Source organism: Chrysemys picta, chromosome 5, assembly GCF_011386835.1.
Source record: "Chrysemys picta bellii isolate R12L10 chromosome 5, ASM1138683v2, whole genome shotgun sequence".
In the NCBI taxonomy this organism is placed as follows: domain Eukaryota; kingdom Metazoa; phylum Chordata; order Testudines; family Emydidae; genus Chrysemys; species Chrysemys picta.
Window position 1 is genome coordinate 79872094 of NC_088795.1, and position 22629 is coordinate 79894722.

At 40.5% G+C, this 22629-nt stretch overlaps 1 protein-coding gene across 3 annotated transcripts in view; it reads left to right on the forward strand.

Annotated features, from left to right (window-relative positions):
- Window positions 1-22629, forward strand: part of TENM3 (teneurin transmembrane protein 3) — a 2213160-nt gene that overhangs the window by 1536526 nt on the left and 654005 nt on the right. The window lies entirely within an intron of this gene.

Below are 22629 nucleotides of genomic sequence, written 5' to 3' on the forward strand. Positions count from 1 at the left end.
TCCCTGTAATTGCTCCTCCTGGATGCTGAGGGCCACTATGGTGCTGGGCACAAGATCTGAAATCAGGGAGATTGTCTGTCCTGTACTCTCAATGATCCCCCTGCTGGTGCCCAGGCAGGAAGAATAGGAAGAGGAAACAACTTTACTCAAATGTAGAGGTGTGAGGTATGTGGGAGGAGAGAAGGAGTTGTAAGAGCCAGAGGGGGTGAGGAGCAAGTGAGGCAAGGTGTGGAAAGGAACAGAGGAGGATGAAGGCAGGAGCTGGGATGGGTGAATTGGAGCAGAGGGGGGTAAGGATGTCACATAGGAGATAACAGCCTACTACTGCTACCACTCCTTGCATTATCTCAAGTGATAGAGATCTGTGCTGCTAATAACTGAAGTTGGGGGTCAGTTTGGTTCCATGTGATACATTTCTGGTATTCAGGTATGTGTTTTTAATTAAGAAATTGTATCTAAAAATGACATTGAAAAAGTGTTACGGTTACAATATTAACTCCTAAAAGTCCAGAAATGCCAAAACTAAGGTCACAGAAACTTATTTCTGCATTGTTGTGTTTAGTCATTGTGATAGAACCTTAAATTACATCATAATATTTTTTCCACGGCATCTGTTGCCTCATTCAGTGCTCTGTAAATAACTCAGGGTTCTGTACTGAATGAGGATGTAGTCTGTATGACCCCTGTCTCATTTGCTGTATACATTGAAAGATGGGTAGTGAATGAGGCAGGCGACTGCAGGAAGAAAAAGAAAAGATGGTCGTGAGGCCATTCAGTTCCACCTGGTACATTCGACTCTGACCCTGCCTCTGCCACAGAGTTCCTGTGTGATGTTGGGCAAAAATGTTCACAGTTGGCCACTGTCAAGGCTCCTTCCCCACTCTGAACTTTAGGGTACAGATGTGGGAGCCTGCATGAAAACTTCTAAGCTTTACTACCAGCTTAGATCTGGTCCGCTGCCACCACTCCCAATGTGCTAATTCCCTTCCCTGGGTAGCCTTCGGAGACTCTTCACCAATTCCCTGGTGAATACAGATCCAAACCCCTTGGATCTTAAAACAAGGAGAAATTAACTATCCCCCCTCCTCTTTCCCACCAACTCCTGGTGGATCAAGATCCAACCCCCTTGGATCTAAATACAAGGAAAAATCAATCAGGTTCTTAAAAAGAAGGCTTTTAATTAAAGAGAAAGGTAAAAATCATCTCTGTAAAATCAGGATGGAAAATAACTTTACAGGGTAATCAAACTTAAAGAGCCCAGAGGAATCCCCCTCTAGCCTTAGGTTCAACGTACAGCAAACAGAGGTAAACACCCTAGTAAAAGGTACATTTACAAGTTGAGAAAACAAAGATAAAACTACCACGCCTTGCCTGGCTGTACTTACAAGTTTGAAATATGAGAGACTTGTTCAGAAAGATTTGGAGAGCCTGGATTGATGTCGGGTCCCTCTTAGTCCCAAGAGCGAACTCTCCCCAAAAACAAAGAGCACAAACAAAAGCCTTCCCCCCACCAAGATTTGAAAGTATCTTGTCCCCTTATTGGTCCTTTGGGTCAGGTGTCAGCCAGGTTACCTGAGCTTCTTAGCCCTTTACAGGTAAAAGGATTTTGGAGTCTTTGGCCAGGAGGGATTTTATAGTATTGTACACAGGAGGGCTGTTACCCTTCCCTTTATAGTTATGACAGCCACTAATTGTGTGTTCCTCATTTTCTGGGTACCGCGATTCTGGGCCAGATTTGCAAAAGTGCTGAGCACTCACAACTTTAACTGGTCTCAGTTGGAGCTCTATTTAGAACATAAGTGTTCTATAAGTACTCTGAAAACTTAGGTCTGAGGAATCTCAAGTTGGACACCCAAAATTAGTGGACACTTTTGATAATGTTGGCCTTAATATCTCTGTGCCTCAGTTCCCCATGTGTAAAATGGGGATAAAAATACCATCTACTCTCTCAGTGGTGTCAGAAAGATAAATTCATTAATGTTCATGAAGTACTCAGACTTCAGTGCAAGCTTTTAATGGTGAGCAATAAATAAGACCTGGAGTCACACACTGAATGAGGAGAATGAAAAAATATATTCACTGAATGAGGGTGGGGACCTGTGGAAAAAATATTACATGATCATGTAATTAAAGACTGTATCATAATTAAGACCTTATTTAACTTGCGGTATTGCAGATGCTGCAATATTATGCTTCCACAGAAATTCTGATAGTGGGAGCTCCACCGTGTATGAGACCCCATGTGACTGCTGTCAGCCTCGGGAAGCCAACAGCAGGAGACCCCGCTCTCAGTCCCCGGGAGGCCAACAGCGGGAGGCACCTCTCTCGCCCCTTATTTCCACTCTCAGCCCAGGTCCCAACTCTCAGGCCCAAGCAGCCAACAGTGGGAACCCCCTCTGTCAGTCCTGTGTTCCCGCTGTCACCCTCGCACCCCTGCTCTCACCCCTGCTCCAGGTGGACGACATTGGAAAATTGCAGAAAAATAATAATGGATTTTATTACTGCAAATAATAAGGTCCATTATTATTTTTCTACAATTTTCCATGGCTTATCTGCAACTCAGCTGCAATATTTTGACAATCATCCCACAATTCAAGTAGGGCCTTAATCATAATACATATGCACAAAGAAGCCAAGTTAAGGTTATATGGCATTTCCTCACTTTTGAGTGCTTAACACTGCAATCTTACATTCTTTTAATGTAATTTTTTAGATGTTGTTATAGTCCAACACATCATTTATACATGGGTTATCACACACAGCTACATCCTTTATTTTCTCAGGTAATAAATTAATTCTAATGCATATGTAAAATAAAAGTCCTAAATACATCACAGAACTAAAAATCAGTCATCATAAACATATACCATTGACATCCAAATATACAAATACAACAGAAAATGGTATGTGAATTCTTTACTGTTATTGATTTCACTTTTCTCAGAAACACCATCAGCCTTATTTTGCAGTTTCCCTAGTTTCAGTGATAGAATTTCTTTTGCCAGATGTTAGAATAATAAAATTGTAAGTTTATTTGAGACTTTTCTATTCTATAATGGTAAGAATGTTTCGCAGCAACAAGCAGGGCTGCAACTATTCTTGAACACATGGGACATCCTTGGGTACCTACTTCTTTTATCACTTCTTTAATCTGATGAGAGAAAAACAGAAAAGCTGTAATTGTCTGATATAAATATATAAAGGGTTTCACAAATTTTCTTCTACTGCTGATTGTTTTTGAAAGGTGAATTGCAGCTGTGTACATTAAAATGTTACAAAAGCAGATGTACTTTGAAATACAATTTCAAATCAATTCCTCCTAAATCTATCGCCTAACAGCCCCCTTTTACAAATCCTTACTCTTGTGAATAGTCCCATAGACTTGCCTAAGTAAGGACTACTGCATAGAAGCCACTGCTACTCCCCACTTCTCCTTTGGTCCAACCCCTCTTCCCAAGCCGCAGCACCCCGATCCCCGGCAGGAACCCTGGGCGTGTGGGTGCCCATTTTTCTGGGGGGCCCCCAATTCACCAAGGCCCCTGGGCATGGGCCCTGTTGGCCCAGTGGCTAATCCGCCTCTGCATATAATACATTAAAATGTCAATCGGAACTTAATAAAAATGCTCTTCTTCAGCACAATGCTAAAAGGGCAAAAATTATCACTGATTTAATTACTACTGGGATTTGAGAAAATACTAAAAACATTATCTCTTAAGATGGTGATAAAGATTCTCTTTTATACCGGGGAGGTAAAATCCAGCATGCTCTCAGAAGCTGGAAAATTCTACAATACAAATGATAATGAGGTAGAGCTTCCAATAATTTACGTGGGCAAAAATGAAAAGATGTGAAGGAACTTTTCTATATCTACCTTTCAGGACAGCAGTTTCCATGGTTTGGAATCTTAACTGTAAATATGCCTTACATAAATGAGAATTTGATAAATCTTCAAATATGGTTCAAAAACATGGGCCATCTTCAAAGTAGAAAACTAAAAGGCAAACTTAGAATCGTGAATTATAGTCATATCTTCTTGTTGGATAATATCTGTCAGTCTCTATTTAAGTAGTTGATTGTGTTGATTAAAAGATATTATAGTGAGTGAGTAATAGAATAAGCAACCTAGCTCTAATTAAATGGTTGTTCCTCCATCTCCTGAAGACAAAAACAGGGCAATCTATAATCTGGAAGAATGCAGATTTTAGGCCAAAATTTAAGAAAAGCAATACAAACTCTACAATTTGCAGAAAAAAACATCCCCTCCCCTTGGCACATAAAAATGAGGTGGAGTGGAATTTGGGAGAATTAAGTTTCCTCAAAAAAATATTTTTAATGATCTTTAAGGACAAAATATGGCCTCTAAACCTAAATTCAGCCCCATAGAGCCTCTGAGATATTTTGGATTAAAAATTCTTAGCACTGGGGCAACTCTATTCCCACTATATAAGAGAGTAAAACTCAGCACCCCTTGAGCAGATCTAAGGGTTTTTTTGTTTTAATTTTTTATGATAAGGGCACAAATGGCCTGAATGATGAAGAAGAGAAGACTGAGAGGGGACATGATAACAGTTTTCAAGTACTTAAAATGTTGTTACAAGGAAGAGGGAGAAAAATTGTTGTTCTTAACCTCTAAGAATAGGTCAAAAAGCAATGGGCTTAAATTGCAGCAAGGGCGATTTAGGTTGGACGTTAGGAAAAACTTCCTAACTATCAGAGTGGATTACCCATGCTACAATTAGATCAAAAAAATGTGGTTGGGAGGAATCATTAAAGACTTGGCCAAAATGTGCTATCCCAGCTGTGACGGGTTGGTTCATAGAAACCCCCTAGGGGCTGCCAACTGATGTGCCAAGACTACTTCTGTCCCTGCTTTCCCTGTGAGCTTGGGACTCCAGCACTCTGTCTTGTTGAGCCAGACATGCCAGTCTGCTCCAACACAGACCCAGGGTCTGAACACGAGCCCCAAAGCTGCAGATTTAACTGAAAGCAACTTAAGAAGTGTTCCTGTCTTTAACACTCAGATGCCCAACTCCCAAAGGGGTCCAAACCCCAAATAAATCCATTTTACCTCGTATAAAGCTTATACAGGGTAAACTCATAAATTGTTTGCCCTCTATAACACTGATAGAGAGATATGCATAGCTGTTTGCTCCCCTCCCCCCAGGTATTAATACATACGCTGGGTTAATTAATAAGTAAAAAGTGATGTTTTTAAATACAGAAAGTAGGATTTAAGTGGTTCCAAGTAGTGACAGACGGAACAAAGTGAATTACCAAGCAAAATAAAATAGAACATGCAAGTCTATGTCTAATACAGTAAGAAAACTGAATACAGATTAAAAACCTCACCCTCAGAGGAATTCCAATAAGCTTCCTTTTACAGACTAGTCTCCTTCTAGTCTGGGTCCAGCAATCACTCACACTCCCTGTAGTTACTGTCCTTTGTTCCAGTTTCTTTCAGATATCCTTGGGGTAGGAGAGGCTATCTCTTTAGCCAGCTGAAGACAAAATGGAGGGGTCTCCCAGGGGTTTAAATAGACTTTCTCTTTAGGGTGGAGACCCCCTCCTCCCTCCTATGCAAAGTCCAGCTACAAGATGGAGCTTTAGAGTCACATGGTCAAGTCACATGTCCATGCATGACTCAGTTTTTACAGGCAGCAGCCACTGTTTACATGCTACCCTGAACGTCCTCCGGTAGACTTCTTATGTGATTGGAGCCTTCCAAGATTCATTGTCCTTTAAGTGTTTCTTGATTGGGCACTTAATTTGCACATTCCTTTCTCAAGAAGCTGACCAAATGCTTTACTAAGGCTACTTAGAAATCAAGCAAGTACAAAGCCAATATTCATAACTTCAAATACAACAACACACACATACAAATAGGATGAATATATTCAGTAGATCATAACCTTTACATAGATCTGTTATATAGCATATGTAGCATAAAACATATTCCAGTTATATCATATATACATTCATAAGCATATTTCTCTGAAGCCTTATGGGGTGCAACGTTACACACAACATCACAAAGGCTTCATCATTAATATGGAGTTCCTCAACTGGAATATATTTACCAAAGCCTAAGGCCACCATCTTCCAAAACAAGGAAGAAGTTTTAGCTGCTGCTTTAAAATTCTTCCATACGATCTAAGATATTCTTGGTTTTATGATACTACTTCTGGCAGCTACTGAAGTAAATTAGGAGAGGGATTGCATTGTACCGTGTTAGCTATATGCACTAGAGCAGACTTTTCCTTCACGCAGTCCACATCAAACCAAGTACTTTATCTTTGAAAGTATGTCTGGAATAATTAAAACCAAAATCTATTTCTTTAGAGACAAGTGGTTGTAAGGACTTCAGCAGCAACTCCTATGATTCACAAAATTCAGAGGAATTCTCGGACTTACATCTCTAAGAAATCTAACATCAGTGTCCTCCAATCTCCTAGATAATTTGTCATGACTGGCTGGGGTCCATTTTAGTCTTTTGCAACAATGTTGTTCCAAACGGGTAATGAAGCCATCAGAAATAAAACTCTCTCTAAAATTATAATTATAGAGACAGGTTGATGGTCACTATCCAGGTGAGAAAGTATAGAGAAATTCCTATAGAAGGACTAATTAATTATATGAATAATAATCAATAATACTACCACCAGTTGATGAATTAGAGGTAAAACATCCTACTCTATCTCCCACGCTACTTCTATTTACAGGTATCTAATTAAATTTATGTAATAAAGCCTTTATTTTTGTCCAGAGATGTTAACTACCTGATCTCTAGAGTTTTGAGGAGGCGGTTCAAAAATCTCCTCAATGTTTTCTTCCCCTGATATTGAGTTCATTGGAGGACCTATGTGAGCATTAAAATCCCGCAAAATAATTAGATGAGCAATTGAGAATTGAAGACCTACCATATCAATTCTCTCAACCAGTTTCTCCCACCATGACTCAGTAATACAGGGAGGATATTGGGGGGAGGGGCGAGGGATAAACATTTAATACTAAATTTTGGAGATCAGGAAAAAAAATTTAAATATAGCCTGAATATCCAAATACTTTGCTTCCAAAAGTAAAATGTGAGCTTTCAGGAGTAAGGAAACTAAGGTGGCAAGTCTCCCTGATACGATCCCTTTTTGACATTCAACTTCTTCCTTGGAGGAAGGATTCAAAACTGGGAAAATCTATGATGTCAGACTCAGCTAATCCAAAAATCCATATCATTCATCTTATTTTTATACTCAGATAAATTCTAGGATATAAAATAAATAAATTGTCCTGCCAAAAAAACACTCCCTGGGTGTAGAGAAAGACATCGGGCAATCTAAGAAATGAACACAACAGCCTGATTGTAAGTATTTGATTCATCTCCAAATACCTCATTATTCTGATGAGTAATCTGCATGGGAGATTGTGAATATAAGGGAGGAAGGATGGAAATCCTCTTGGAATTCTATCTTGAGGCTCCCATAAAAGTTTGCACTATTTCAGGGAGGGGGAATGGTAAAACTGGTGGTCCTAGAACCAGATGCCAGAGGGTTAGACCCTGATTCAGTAAAGCACTTACGCACAGCCTTTAGTGCTTTGCTGAATTAGGGTCTAATGGTTTCTAGGGCTAGGTCTACATTAGAATGTTTTGTCAGCCTAGCTATGTGGATCAGGGATGTGAAAAAAATCATACCCCTTTGATGACATGGCTATGCCTGCAAAAACCCCCAGTGTGGATGCAGCTATGTTTTTGTCAAAATAGCTGATTTGTTTGCAGTTTGTAACTCATCCCACTGTCTGCTAACCCTTAATCACCTACTTCATTTTAAATGGTCTACTACAGCATGTGTAAACTCTTTACAATCTAAAGGTATGTCTACACTACGGGATTAATCTGAATTTATATAATTCAAATTTTGGAAACAGATTGTATAAAGTCGAATGTATGCGGCCATACTAAGTACATTAATTCGGTGGTGTGCGTCCATGTACTGGGGCTAGCGTCGATTTCTGGAGCACTGCACTGTGGGTAGCTATCCCATAGTTCCCGCTGTCTCCTCCACCCATTGGAATTCTGGGTTGAGATCCCAATGCCTGATGGGGCCAAAAACATTGTCGCGGGTGGTTCTGGGTATATCCTCCCCCCTCTCCAGGGAAGCAACGGCAGACAACTGTTTCGCGCCTTTTTCCTGGGTGAATAGTGCAGACGCCATTCCACGGCAAGCATGGAGCCTGCTCATCTCAAGACAGCAGTCATGAACATTGTAAACACCTCACACGTTATCATGCAGTTTATGCTGAACCAGAACCTGCAAAAGCAGGTGGCGAGGAGTAGGCTACGGCAGCGTGGCAGCGAGAGTGATGAGGCTATGACCATGGAATTCTATCAAACCGCAGGACCCGGTGCTTTGGAGATCATGCTGTTAATGGGGCAGGTTATAGCCGTGGAACGCCGATTCTGGGCCCGGGAAACAAGCACAGACTGGTGGGACTGCATAGTGTTGCAGGTGTGGGACGATTCCCAGTGGCTGCGAAACTTTCGCATGCGCACGGGCACTTTCTTGGAACTTTGTGACTTGCTTCCCCCTGCCCTGAAGCACCAGAATACCAAGATGAGAGCAGCCCTCACAGTTGAGAAGTGAGTGGCAATAGCCCTGTGGAAGCTTGCAATGCCAGACAGCTACTGGTCAGTTGGGAATCAATTTGGAGTGGGCAAATCTACTGTGGGGGCTGCTGTGATGCAAGTAGCCAAAGCAATCACTGAGGTGCTGCTACGAAAAGTAGTGACTCTGGGAAATGTGCAGGTCATAGTGGATGGCTTTGCTGCAATGGGATTCCCTAACTGTGGTGGGGCAATAGATGGAACCCATATCCCTATCTTGGCACCGGAGCACCAGGGTACCCAGTACATAAACCGCAAGGGGTACTTTTCAATGGTGCTGCAAGCACTTGTGGATCACAAGGGACGTTTCACCAACATCAACATGGGCTGGCCAGGAAGGGTTCATGACGCTCGCGTCTTCAGGAACACTAATCTGTTTAAATGGCTGCAGCAAGGGACTTACTTCCTGGACCAGAAAATAACCGTTGGGGATGTTGAAATGCCAATAGTTATTCTTGGGGACCCAGCCTACCCCTTAATGCCATGGCTCATGAAGCCATACACAGGCGGCCTGGACAGGAGTCAGGAGCTGTTCAACTACAGGCTGAGCAAGTGCAGAATGGTGGTAGAATGTGCATTTGGCCATTTAAAAGGTTGCTGGCGATCGTTACTGACTCACTCCGACCTCAGCCAAACCAATATCCCCGTTGTTATTTCTGCTTGTTGTGTGCTCCACAATCTCTGTGAAAGTAAGGGGGAGACCTTTATGGCAGGGTGGGAGGCTGAGGCAAATCGCCTGGCTGCTGATTACGCGCAGCCAGACACCAGGGCGATTAGAAGAGCACACCAGGAAGCGCTGTGCATCAGAGAAGCTTTGAAAACCAGCTTCATGACTGGCCAGGCTACAGTGTGAAATTTCTGTTTGTTTTTTCCTTCATGAAAACCCGCCCCCTTTATTGACTCATTCTCTGTAAGCAAACCACCCTCCCCCCTTCGATCACAGCTTGCTTTCAAAGGAAATAAAGTCACTATCATTTAAAAATCATGTATTCTTTATTAATTGGTTATAAACATAGGGAGAGAACCGACAAGGTAATCTGGGTGAGGTTTGGGAGGAGGATAGGAGGGAAGTGAAAGGCCACTGAAAAAATTCAATATAATGACAGCCTTTTGGTTGGGCTGTCCACTGGGGTGGAGTGGGAGGGTGCACAGAGCCTCCCCCATCTCCCCCCCCGTGTTCTTACAAGTCTGGGTGAGGAGGATATGGAACATGGTGAGGGGGGAGGGAGGTTATACAGCGGCTGCAGCGGCAGTCTGTTATCCTGCTGCCGTTCCTGAAGCTCCACTAGACGCCGGAGCATGTCCGTTTGATCATGCAGCAGCCCCAGCATTGCAGCCTGCCACCTCTCATCTCGAGCGTCCCTCATGACTTCACGTTCACTGGCATCTTTCCTAAATTTAGATACCTTGTCCTTCCACTTATTCAAATGAGCTCTTTCATTGTGGGTGCATTCCATTATTTCCATGAACATCTCATCTCGCGTCCTCTTTCTCCGCCGCCTTATCTGAGATAGCCTTCAGGACGGAGGAGGGAGGCTTGAAAAATTTGCAGCTGCTGGAGGGAGGGTTGAAAAAAAGGAGAGAAGTTTTTAAAATGATACATTTTACAGAAAAGGTAAACTCACCTGAGGTCCCTTCCATAGGGTCATGGTCTTGGATATTGGCTTGGGAGGGTTGGGAGGGTACTTCAGTCAGGCTGAGAAAAAGATCCTGGCTGTTGGGGAGAATGGAGTGCTGGGTGCTCTCCGCAAGCTCGTCCTCCTCCTCCTCCTCCTCCCCGTCCGCAGAATCCTCAGGTGTAGCTGATGAGATTATCCCCACCTCGAAATCCACGGTCAGAGGTGGGGTAGTGGTGGCAGCCACCCCTAGAACTGCATGCAGCTCAGCGTAGAAGTGGCATGTCCGTGGCTCTGACCCAGAGCGACCATTTTACTCCTTTGTTTTTTGATAGGCTTGTCTGAGCTCCTTGGCTTTCACGCAGCACTGATCTGAGTCCCTATTGTGGCCTCTCTCCATCATGCCCTTGGAGATTTTTTCAAAAGTTTTGGCATTTTGTCTTTTGGAACTAAGTTCTGCTAGCACTGAATCCTCTCCCCATATAGCGATCAGATCCAGTACCTCCCGTACGGTCCATGCTGGTGCTCTTTTTTGATTATCGGCCTGCATGGTTACCTGTGCTGATGAGCTGAGCTATCTGTGGTCACCTGTGCTCTCCACGCTGGGGAAACAGGAAATGAAATTCAAATGTTCGCAGGGCTTTTCCTGTTTACCTGGCCAGTGCATCCGAGTTCAGATTGCTGTCCAGAGCGGTCACAATGGTGCACTGTGGGACAGCTCCCGGAGGCCAATACCATCGAATTGCGGCCACACTAACCCTAATTCGAAATGACAATATCGATTTTGGCGCTACTCCACTCGTCGGGGTGGAGTATAGAAATCAATTTAAAGAGCCCTTTATTTCGAAATAAATGGCTTCGTTGTGTGGACGGGTGCAGGGTTAATTCGATTTAACACTGCTAAATCCGAATTAAAGTCATAGTGTAGACCAGGCCTAACCCTCAATTGCTTATTTTGAGTTAAATGACTTATATTTAACAGCCTGTCCCAATTTCTGTTTAGCTCAGGCACACAGATTTCCTTCCCCAGACCTGAGGAAGAGTTCTGTGCAGCTTGAAAGCTTGTACTTTCATCTACAGAAGTTGGTCCAAAAAAAGATATTCCCTCACCTACCTTGTCTCTGCCCTAGCTAATGTCATTGGAGAGGTGCTGTTACTATGCCAATAGAAAAACATACCCAAGACAGTTCTACGCTTACAATATTGCAGCGGCACAGCTGGCTGCGCCACTGTTGCACTTCAGTAAAGATGCTACTATGCCAACGGGAGCGCTTCTCCTATCAATGTAGTTAATCCACCTCCACCGGAGGCAGTAGCTGTGTCGATGGGAGACGATCTCCCATTGACCTAGTTATTTCTACATCAGGGGTTAGGTCGGTATAACTTCATCATGCTGGGGTGGATTAGTCACACCCCTGAGTGATGTAGTTACACCAATGTAAATTTGTAGTATAGTCCTGGTCCCAGTGTCTAGAGTTGGGGGCTCTGCCAGTGTAGTGGCAAAGCATTTGTAATGTAGAGACGGTTTAGGATTTCATTCTCAGCCCTGAATCCACAATTCTATGACATCACAAACACAGCAGAAGTATTTGGTTGGTTAGTCCCCAAACTTAGATTTAAAACTCCTAATATCAATATTTTTTTCTTTTTAAAAACATTTTTAGTGAGTGCAATGTTCTGTGATCCCACTGAAGTCAGTGGGAGTTCTGCAGAATCAGAGGCTCAGATTTAAACATTGCCTGCGAGGGTTGGTAACATAAAAGTTGCAATATGATCCAGGAGCTTGAGAACTGGCAACTGGAACTGATTAAAACCAAAAGTGAAACTGATGTGTTTTGTTTTCATTGTCCATTTCATGTCGTTTCATTTTTATGTATTTAGATTCCTTAAAATACAAAAACATGCCTATCCAAAAGCTTTGGGTCATCTGACATCACTTGTAATAATATACACATTACTGACTAGAAAAGAGTAAAATGCTCAATGAAAGTGCAAAGAGTAGGATAAATGAATATATGGTGAAAAGTAAATTGGATTTTTTTTAAATTCTCTGAGTTTTAATCTAAGCTGTTAGTATGGAAGATGAGCAAATTTCTTCAAAAAATATCATTGTAACTGGACATTATCTCCTTTAACTCATCTCAGAAGCTTCACTTCTTTTGCTTTCATGTGTATATGCTATTATCTACTGAGAGTACAGAAACATACGCTCTGATTCTACAACTTGATTCACATGGGCATGTTCCTACATTTGCACAAAGTTCCTTTAAAGCCATTGGGAGCTCCTCCCTATGGGCACCACATACACCTGCGTGGATTTGAATGCAAGGCAAAAGCCATAAATTCCTGAACTCAGGTCGCTGCAGGTAATTGAAATAACTTTGCTTAAAACTTTTATTTGAATGCAGAATTTGTCAGTTAGGCTACACATTTTTCCATGAATGTAATTCCCACTGATGTCAGTTGAAGTTTTGCATAAAAAATTTAACCAGTATGTGGCCCTTAATGATTTAAAATCTTCAAGTTCAGTGCAATTCACATCTAAAATTCAGTCTTGTAACCCAGCTTGATATTTATTTAAATAGGTTTCTTACTAAATGAAATATAATATTGAAATGTAATATTTAAATTCCATTTAAATAATGTGGATGGGTTATTATTTCAAAGTGACAATGTGCAAGGTATTGTACACAATAAAGAAAAACAAAGACTGTCCCTGCTCCCAAAGAATGTAAAGTCTAGAAGGTAGACACACAGCAGAAAGGACAGACTGGAAAATCCTGGATAATTTATGCACGTGTATTTATTTGAGTGTAAATAAGTAAAGTTACAAACTTTCTACTTGTGGTTGTAGCAGAAGCTGATGTCAATAAATTACTTGAATGAAGAAAGAATGGTGGCTTGGTGAACTGGTTTTGGAAGGGTTATTCATGCATGGAGCTGGGAATGGAGGGAGAGTAGCGTTGGTGGTGGAGTGGAAGATTACATATAATTTCCTCTCACCTCTGCGGTAGAGATGAAGAAAACAAGAGAGAGTGCCTACTTTGCTGCATCATTCCCTCCTTCCTCAAATTCTGCAGAAATATCTCCATTCAAGTTGGGCCATTGGAATCAATGGCTTTTGCAGGAAAAATCCATTTCCACAGAGGAACTGAACCTCCCCCCTGCTCTTCTAACCAGGAGTCCGGGGCCCCCTGGGGACCAGGAGCAGGTTTCAGGGGGTCCACCAAGTATGTCTGGCATTAGACTCGCTAGGGCCCAGGGCAGAAAGTCGAAGTCCTGCCACACGAGACCTGCAGCCTGGGGCCCTGACCCCCAACATCCAAGCCTGAGCAACTTAGCTTCACGGTGCCCCCTATGGTGTGGGGCCCCAGGCAGTTCCCCTCTTTGCTACCCCCTAACACCGGCCCTGGATTTTATATGCAGAAACATGGGCAATGGGTGAACTGGCAGTTGGGGGAAGCTAGTCCCCTCCTCCTCCCCTTCTGCCCAAGGTCCCTCCCCTACCCCCTGCTCTTCTGCCCCCTCCCCTGCTGGCTCCCCTGCCCCAGGCCAGTGCCCCTGTACCCATCCCCCGAAGCACAGGATGGGTGGCACAGCCACAGCGCCTCTAACCCCAGCCCCAGAGTGTGAGGTGAGTGGTGCCGCCACAGTGACCCTAACTCCAGGCCTGGAGCACTGGGCGGGTGGCGCCACTGCAGTGCCCCCAACCGGAGCGCCAGGCAGGCACCAGTCCTAACCTCCCCAAGTTCTGGCGGCAGGCCATCTGGCCCCAACCTAGCCTCAGCCTGGGACACAAAAGAGCAGGAACTCACAAGTATTCCTGGGGGCGGAGCGTGGGGAGGGCCACATCAGGCTGTTTGGGGAGGCTCAGCCCTCCCCCCCCCCGGCCTATGATACCCATTGCCCATGTGCAGAAAAACAGTTGTTGTGGCGCAGCTGGGCTGTAGAGTTTTTATAGCATGTTGGGAGGGCCTCAGAAAGAAAAAGGGTTGAGAACTCCTGCTGTAACCCACCCTTCTTTCCCTGCCATTGGCAAGATGCCCTGAACCAGCTCTCCTCACAGTGGAGAGTGCAGATACAAAGTCCCAGTTACTACTGTTTCATATAGCAGTAACACAGGTACCAATATACACTCTTATTCCTAGTCAAAGAAGGGCAGAATGATTCCTCCTCTGCCTGTGTTGAGCTCTGCTCCAAACACTCCACAGATCTCCAGCCCCACAAAGTACTAGTAGGGGAGCCTCTTTGAAGTCTGGGAGAAGGGGGAGCATACTGCTGAACTGGCAGTCTCCTTCTTCTATATCTTTCCCCCATCCCCAGATGGGTCTGCTACCCTCCACTTCATAAATGGAAGGGAAGCACGGGGTCCTAAATCATTAACAATATGTTGAGTACCACACATTAGGATATTAACATGAACATAATAGGTCACTCACATGGGAATTTTAATAACCCTTAGTAATGCTATTTCCTTGACACACACAACTTGGTCTGATTGCCCTAGCCTATCAGTATATCTTGTAAAAACAAATGATGTCATTCAATAAGGAGCTATCTTCCATTATAATAGAAACCCATTATAACCTCACAATCTACAGTGAAATACTGTTTAGAAACAGAGTTCCAGCGCCTATTGAGCTTACTTGAATTGTCCCACAGTTTAAGATAGGGTAAAGAAGTTTTCCCTTAGAAAATAAGAAATGCCTTGGGGAAAAAAGGGGTGTTTATTTGTGTTTGTACATTAATTTTGCAAAGATTATGGGGAACATCCAAACCTTTTATAAAATAGGTGCAAGTAATGCAGTCTACCCTCAGGCTGAGAAAACACAAAGGCATTTCGGATCAATTGAAATTTTGTAAAATCTGATTTTATGTATTACAGAGTGTGTAATACACACACATCTATGTAGTGTTTGTATCCATGTGATAAATGTATCATGCATCTTTGAGTGCCTCACCTGCACTATGCCCACTAATCTACCTCCTCTGAGACTACTTCTAGCATTCCAATCCTCTGAGCAACTTCAAAGAACTGCCAGTTAAAAAAAATCAAAGCCCAGCCAGAAAAAAAGTTTTCTTATTCACCCCAAACATCATTTAAACAATTAATTGATTTGGGGTCATAGGATAGGAAATATTCAGTCCAGAATGAGAGACAGGTTTAATGTTCACAGCCTCATGACATAAGAAGAGTGTTATACCATTGTAGAGGGATTGGAGATTCCTATCCCGCCCACACAACAAAGCATTTGCTTTTAGCTTTGGACATTTCTGAGATTAATACCATTTGTAAAACAGGGACCTCATTGCAAATAAAGTAAGAAACATATTTCTAGCCTCAGTACGTCACAGCAAAGTGGACATTTATACTGTGACACAAATATGTATGGAAAAACGATTTAGGATTTTTTTAGAAGTTTCTAAAATGCATTAGTTATCATTTTTCTTTGCCTTAGAGGCCTGAAGTGGGAGAAACATACTACTAAGCCAGCCATGCTTCAGAGCCAGAGGGATATGAAAAATAATACTTCAAAAAATCTTTCATTTTTCTGTAGAATATGTGTAAGAATACATAGCAGTTGTATTGCCATTCTTTTGGAATAACCTATCTAACTCATTCCACTTGTAATGCATGCCAGTAAAATCTTTGCATCACACCATCATGTGCTTCCATTTTTAAAAGACAAAAAACTATCATGTGTTCTTAATATTCATGCATATAAGTTTTATATATTACATTTCTGGATCTTATGGTGCCTCATTTCCAAGATAAATAAAAGTGATAAGAACTGAAATTTCTATTTATTTGGAAGGCCATACCATTCACTTTCTCCTGCAAATATCTTTAGCTGGTGCTTATTTTTAGGCTTCTAAAATTATGCCGTGTGTGATTTGATTATTAGGTTTAGTGGAAGCATGGCTAATGGAATCAGTATCATAGCTATAGCAAGCTTTGTGAATTTTCATTGCCAGTTTTCTGCATAGTTTATACTTTTGTCACTCAAGCTGCACAGAGGTGCTTCAACAATTAATCGCAAACTAGGGGGACTTTTAATGGCGCTCTTCTTGGGATCTTGTGTTAAAAGAAGAAAAGTTCCCATGAGTGAAGTATAAGTTAGCTTTTCCATGGGTGGGAGGGAGGATTGAATTACATTTCTCTCCTTGTCCTTTAAATGAATAGCATAGTTTGGGTGAAATTATCAGGCAATTGCATGCCTTTTATGCAGATAATGCTATTTGATGAAAGCGGTGTTTTGATCTGCTGAGGATAATACAGATCCAGGGTTGGATTCATTGGTGAGAGTAAAGCTGTCTTCTGTGATAACTTCATCTCAGCATGAGGTCAGATGGGGAAAACTGGGATGGGGGATTAAAAAATGACACAGTCGGAGCAGTATTCAGTTCCCTGCTGTGCTCCTGGCTGCACACTATAGCTTATGTTTCTGATCTGTTATGGTATTGTCTGCTTTTCTCTCCCAGAGCAGAAAGAGATTGCTAAAACTTTTCTTTTTGCAGCTAGAGGGATTAGTTCAGTGCAGCTTTTTTAATTAAAGAAACTGTATCTTTTTCAAGGCAATTTAATGCTGCACAAGAAGGCCATCAGCATTCATAACTTAGTGCTATAACAGAGAATAGCTATACATTTAATATTTAGAAATAGACATCAATCTTTAGAATTTTGGGGTTAAAATTGATAATTGATCCTTTCACTAAATGAATGGTAGTAAATGAATTATTTTCTATAACTTTTCTATAAGTAGGAACTTCAAACAACATTGCTTTTAGTTTAGCTGAGCTTCCTTAATTAAATATCTATAATAACAGTAGAGTGCTTTTAAAAATATAGTTCTATATAGAAATAGTTCTGAGCATTTTTCCTGCTCACTTCATTGTTTTACAAAAATAAAAAAAAAGTCATCAGTTGAAAATATCTGTAGAATGTACTGGTTTGTTATTTTTATAATGTACATTCCTAGATCATTTTAGCTTTATATCAAGCTTCAAAATATAATTGGCCACTAGCTTTATTGATTAGGAATAGGCACATACTCTCTAAATAAAAATAACTATGCAGTTGTTAGGCTATTTACATTTGAGCTGAATTTACAGCTCAGTTTAGCCGAGGTTAATGGTTGGAAACCTCAAATGTTTCAAATAAGGCCCATATGTTGATCACTTTACAAAGCATACAGGGACTATGCTTAGGTTGCAGCATACACATCTCCAACTAAATTCCATGCCAGATCAATTAGAAACAGTTCCCCTGAGCAGACAGGAACAAACAGAGATTGTTGCCACAATTCTGGTTGAACTCTTGTCTTCTAGAAATGAAAGAAGTCATGTTGAGTACTATGTACTTTACTAGCAACAGTCCAAGGAAATTCAGAAAACAATACTATTTTATTAAAATTTCAGGTTAGACACAACAGATAAAAAGCAATTAACATCCAATGTATCAAAATTTAATAGCAACTCATCATGTCCCTTCAGAGCTTTTAGTTAGAGTGGTCTGTTTTTCAGACTTAGTTTATTAGTGATATGTTTTATTGAGAAAACTTTGGTTTCCTTATTGCTTTTCTCCATTACCTTAAATATTTTTAAAATATATTTTCCCATGAAATTAAGCTGTGTTTTGACAGTTATTAGTGGGATTGTTGTAATGATCATTAGATTTTTTTCAAACATGTTCCAATCAAAGAAGGGGAAACACCATCAAGAAATTTAAAAAAACTTCATGGATATGCGCCTTATTTATAACAGAAGTTCATCTTTCTGCAGGGAAAAACAATAGATAATAATAAATTCTGCATAAATGTGATGTATGCTATGGGAAACTGACTAGTTCTATGAGAGAGCTGTATATTGACTTCTGACTGACTCTAAAAACTATATACATTCTTGTCAATAGGGATTGAGAGTAGTTATCTGATAGTACCTCATGTGCTGGAAGACTGCTGTATTAGTCAGCATGCCCCTTAAATTTATCACAGAATTGTGTAACTAATGCACAAGGAAGACTATAAAGGCTCTTTGTGATGGCTACTAATTATGATTATGATTAGGAAATGATTATGCGGTTGTTTATAAAGCCATAAAATTACCTCAATCAATATCTGGAAGTGAAGTAGTAACAATATGTGAAAGTCATGTTTTGTATTCCAAATTTTATGCAGACTCTTTCAGGTGCTTCTTTGAGAATACAGTAAAGAGGGTCAGAAATAGTATTCAGTGGAGCGCAGACTCACTGTAGCAGTGGTTTATCCACAAACTAATGTAATAGAAAAGCATGATCCGCATTTAAAGGTTGATTTGTATGATAATCAGTACATTAGGTGGCTCCAAAATGAATGTATGTAGAGTCCTATCTTGCCTTAATTAAGTAATTAAGACATATTTCTCTCTGCAGACTGCCGTTTAATTTTATGGCTTTGTCAGTGATCAGATTAGAATATTTGTTTTACAGTTTTACCACAATTTAACAGTAGAGGAAAATAAATGTCATGACTTATTTCTGGCAGTAAAACGTGCTAATAGAAATATCTGAGATGTTCCTGTGGGTGTTAAAACTTTTAGCTTATCCCCCACCCCCCACATCTCCATACTAACTAATACTTGCACAGTAGTGCTTTTAATTTAATATTGACAAATTACTAAAATTTGGACTCCCTCTGGAACTGTTAGCTGTCCAGTCCATATGATTCTCAGGAAGTTTTCTTCTACCCAAAGAAGGAGGTATGTGATGTTTACTAATTTAGTTATAAGAGTTATCAATTTATCACGGTTTGGTTTTGAATCTTAGATTTAGTCCAAACATGTTTTTTGTCCAGACTGATGCGTGCATCATCCAGGACACTTTGCTTCAACACCTTCAAACACTGAGAGCTTTCCAACTGCAAGGCTCGCTGGGGTTAGTCACAGTGTACACCTATACCCAATTAAGTCAGGCAAAGCCACAAATACTCATTTATACAATTTGCTCGGACAAAAGTAATAACAGTAAAGTACAATTATGAAGTCCAGAGGTTATCTTCTTAGAGCCTTTGTGAAACCTGACACCCTGATGATCTACAGGAATGCTTTGACGTGCGTGTAAAACATGCACAGTAGATAGGCAGACAGTTGAGGAAACAACAGAAATGAGACAACTCTGCTGTATTTTCGAAAGGGAATACTAAGTAGCTGTTAAGTCAGTCCCTGTCTGATCCTGTACAGGGATAAAAACCATGAAGCTAATTGTACGAAAGAGCAAATGGGAATAGTAACTGTCACATTATGGTCAGCCAACAAGATTGAGCAGCCGAAACAAGCATTTTTTAAATGCTTTATCCTTATCCACAGTAATGCACAATGCTAGCTATTGAGATCCCATATAGGCAATCTCTTATCTAACTGTCCTAAACCACATTTTGATGCTTACCCCAAAAGCAAAATTGATAGTTGGAAACAATTTCATCCGGTATACGCTGCATTTCGGAGGTATTTGACAGCGAAGGGGTTTTGCGATATTTTCTATTCAGACACTTGCATATCCTGAAAAGGGTAGAGTCTTAGAGACAGCAAGTTTTTCCAAGTACTGTGCCATTATCCAATACATAAAGACTGTGATAACGTACACCTCCAAAAGGACACAATAGAGGAACTTAACAAGTTTGGGAAGTACATAACGACGTCTTGAATTTACCTCATCTTCTCCTTTTATTGGTAATTAGTGCAGGAGCCAGTATGTCTTGAGTCAGAGTACATTCTGCTCTCTTCCTTCAGTAACACCTAGACTCAGAGGAGAAGCAAGATTTACTGATAGTCACATAAAAAAGTCTCTCTGTTTAATTCATATAATGAATGCATATTCCTTTGTTCCGGCGCTACAAAATACAAGCTTATTAGCATCCTAAAACCGTGAAGCTGCTGCTTCTATTACATTTTTTTTTAAAGTCTAGACGATAATTTTTAGCAAGGTTAGCCACATTTAATGGCAGCCTTTAGAAAGATACTAGCCTATAGAGATTTAAAGCAAATGTGACTTTACACTTTTAAAATTAGTTTAAACTCTGAAGGCTGAAATGTAATTAAACTTTGGTAAGCCTAATAATACTACTTCAGTAAAGTTAGAGTACTAAAAATAATGTACTATGGACTTCAGAAATGCAGACAAGCATTTGACAGTAGTTCATCCTATGAGCTTTGAATGAAAAACAAGGTTTATAATCTCTGTATATAACGCAGGAGAATCTTAATTCACTGTGTTTGGAGGTGACAGAAAGTTCATCTTGGTATATCACGAGACTTGGCTAAATTAGAGCAAATGTCTTTTCACCCTTAAGAAAGCATTTTGAATATTGACAGCTTTATAACATCACATTTTTCATTTTACATTAGAACAATATAAGTCAAAAAGAAAAATTATACCGAAGCCCTCGCTGTAAAAGTTGTTTTTAAATGTAACAGTCATTATTTATACTACATAAACGTAATTATGATGTCTGGTATCAACTCAAGAATATTCACGTTTCTCTAGCTAAATATATTTTGATATAAAATTAATGTAATATAATTAACATTTTCACATTTTGATTGCTTTTCTAATAGGAGCTCAGAATGTGTGTAGCAGATTTTAATCGCAAAGCAAGTTAATACTGTATACAAATCTATCTTTATTGTCTGTATACTTCATTTTATTATAAGTGTTAAAATGAGCAAATCTAGGTGTGGAGTAAAGAAAATTTTCAAACTGTTTCTTGAGATGTATTTATGCTTCCTGCTTTTTGAACCGAAATCCCCATCATTTAAGTAGCACCACCGGAGCCAGGAAAGTATACGTTTCTGCCCCCACTGGTTTATTTTTAGCGTCTTCAGAAACATAATCTAAACTACGTGTAAGGATTTAGAAACAATTAGCTAGTAATATTTCAACTTTATTGTAGCGAAAATAAGTTATTTATATTATAAAATAGCCACAGTATTTCCTATAGATGAAACATTATAATTACACTTGGTGTTTGCCCACGAAAATATTTGTTCTTTTCTATTATACATGCTGTAAAAATGTTTGATAATGCAGAATGGTTATTCTTTTATGCGGTACACACTGGAATTTACAGCTGTGGCTCTCGTTGCTCGTACAGCACTCAGGAATCAGTTTAGATGTCCAGATGCATTATTTCCCAGATTGAACCCACCACAGTACAAATGCTCATTAAAAGCAATAGGAAACGAATGGGTAAAACACCATAGAAAATAAAGAATTGTTGAGTGGATCATAGGTAACACTAACCATGCTTGTCAATAACAGCTGTAATTGCATATCTTGGGAATTTACTAAGAAACTTTTTGGATAACATAGTGGTGTTTCCATTATTGAGTCGGAAAGGTGATAAATATATCTGAGATTGGAAAATCAGCATACCGGGGCAGATAGCTCCAGCAGCTAAATGTTTAAAAAACTTCTAATTTCATGAGCATTAGTGAACAATCATAGTTGGTGTGTAAAACTTCTTTAAGCCTAAAATGAAAGACGTAAACAGAGGAATGATAGTTATTTCTCTGTTTTAGAGGAAGGACAGGGCCAGGATATTCAGGAATATTAATGTGAAAATTAATGTTAAAAAGCATTAATGACTGTGTTACAGGTGGATACTTTGTATACAGTCCACTACTGTCACTGACTGTTATCTACTTTTTATGGCAGGTGGGTGGGGGGGGGGGGGAGAGTGCACGAAAATAAATAAAAGGAAGTTCTTCACACAGTGCACAGTCAACCTGTGGAACTCCTTGCCTGAGGATGTTGTGAAGGCTAGGACTATAACAGGGTTTAAAAGAGAACTGGATACATTCATGGAGTTTAAGTCTATTAATGGCTATTAGCCAGGATGGGTAAGAAATGGTGTCCCTAGCCTCTGTTTGTCAGAGGGTGGAAGCAGAAAAGAGATCATTTGATCATTACCTGTTAGGTTCACCCCCTCTGGGACACCTGCCATTGGCCATTGTCGGGAGACAGGATACTGGGCTGGATGGACTTTTGGTCTGACCCAGTATGGCCATTCTTATGAAAAGGAGAGTGAGAGAAGGAGGAAGAAAAATAAACAGAAGAGTCTCTATATGCCTGTGTATTTGTGTGATTAGGGGGAAAATTTATTTTAAAAGGAAACCTCATAAATTACAACCAGTGTTGGTCTTTGTTGATATTGTTCTAAGTCTAGCCTACTTTCGAAACATCATCAAGTAAGGCCACAGAGCAAATACTTCAATTGTACTATCGCATAGATAAAATATGTAGGAGAATGTTTTACTTATGGGTACAAAGACTTCAGACTTAACACAAGGTGTACGCTTCAGACAGTAGGTTGTTCATAAACATCG